At 43.3% G+C, this 1,247-nt stretch overlaps 1 non-coding gene across 1 annotated transcript; it reads left to right on the forward strand.

Annotated features, from left to right (window-relative positions):
• Window positions 1–834: 834 nt before the first annotated feature.
• LOC133065776 (U6 spliceosomal RNA) lies at window positions 835–941 on the forward strand. The gene has a single exon (XR_009695023.1). It is a non-coding gene; the product is annotated as a U6 spliceosomal RNA (small nuclear RNA).
• Window positions 942–1,247: the final 306 nt, after the last annotated feature.

Consider the following 1,247-nt stretch of genomic DNA (forward strand, 5'->3'; position numbering starts at 1 on the left):
TCTGGTCCTGGTCCTTCTCTTCACGTGGTGAAGTGGTGTTAGTGCCTGTTTGGTAGCTTCCTTGTCATGTATCTGGGGTCACAGCCCAGCAGATTCTCAGCTTTAACCCTCTTCATCACCTGATGTCTTCTTTCCTTCCTAAACTATGGGCCTGTTTCCCTTTAGGGTTGAGTATGGACAAGTCTTTAACATAAAAAACAAAAACAAAAGCAACAGTTTGCCTTGGAGAAGAATCATTTTGGAAATTGAACTCAGCGCCATCTTGAAAACAAGCACAGCTGTATTTTAATGTATTTTTTAGGACTCATATCGTGCTCTTCCAAATTTACAGGGGAGGGAAATCCCTAGACCCTTCACAAATCCAATGCTGTCAGCACCAAGTTTCTTCTAATCCCTCGCGTTGTCTGGTGAGGTTGGAACTTGATGTGCTGTGACATTTGTCCTTGTTCCAGCTTGATATTGTGTTTGGAAATCCCATGATTTTTTTAGCAGACTCTCCTAGCTTTGAGAACCACAGGCTCTGTGTCTTCGTGGGGTTTACTCACAACTTGAATGAGGACTGGGCCTGAGACAGAACCCTGTTACAGTCCCCAGAGGTTCTCTGTTCCACACCAGTTGGCCCCTTGGCACGATTTCAGTGTATTTTTTCAAACTATGAATTCACTCACAGTGGAAATCACTAGTCACGGAGGCAGAGAGCATATTTGCTGTTAGAAGAGGAATTTCAAACTTGATTGTGCCAGTTACTAAAGATCTGACCATAAAACAAGTTGCATCACTTTCTACAGCTTTCTGTTTTCTCATGTAGCAAATGAAACTTAGAAAACAGAGGCTGTGCTCGCTTCGGCAGCACATATACTGAAATTGGAACGATACAGAGAAGATTAGCATGGCCCCTGCGCAAGGATGACACGCAAATTCGTGAAGCGTTCCATATTTTTAAAAAAAAAAAAAAAAAAAAAGAAAACAGAGGCTTGTGAGGTCCCAGTGGGGTATTGGGTCAAGCTCCTGACAGTGGTGAAAAGAATTGTCCTCCTTTCTTACCTTTCCCTTGATCAACCCCCTGCACATTTTTATTCATTTTGTTTCTGTCCCTTGAGTCAGCAAAGGACTTGTCTGGAATCAAGGTTTCTATGTCCCTGAAGTGATGCTGGTCTGCTAGTCTCTTAGTTTCTAGTCATAGGTCAGGTCCACCTAGGTCTTCTGGCTTCCCAGGTGGCTCAGACCATAAAGAATTTGCCTGCAGT

Source organism: Dama dama, chromosome 11 (assembly GCF_033118175.1).
Source record: "Dama dama isolate Ldn47 chromosome 11, ASM3311817v1, whole genome shotgun sequence".
In the NCBI taxonomy this organism is placed as follows: domain Eukaryota; kingdom Metazoa; phylum Chordata; class Mammalia; order Artiodactyla; family Cervidae; genus Dama; species Dama dama.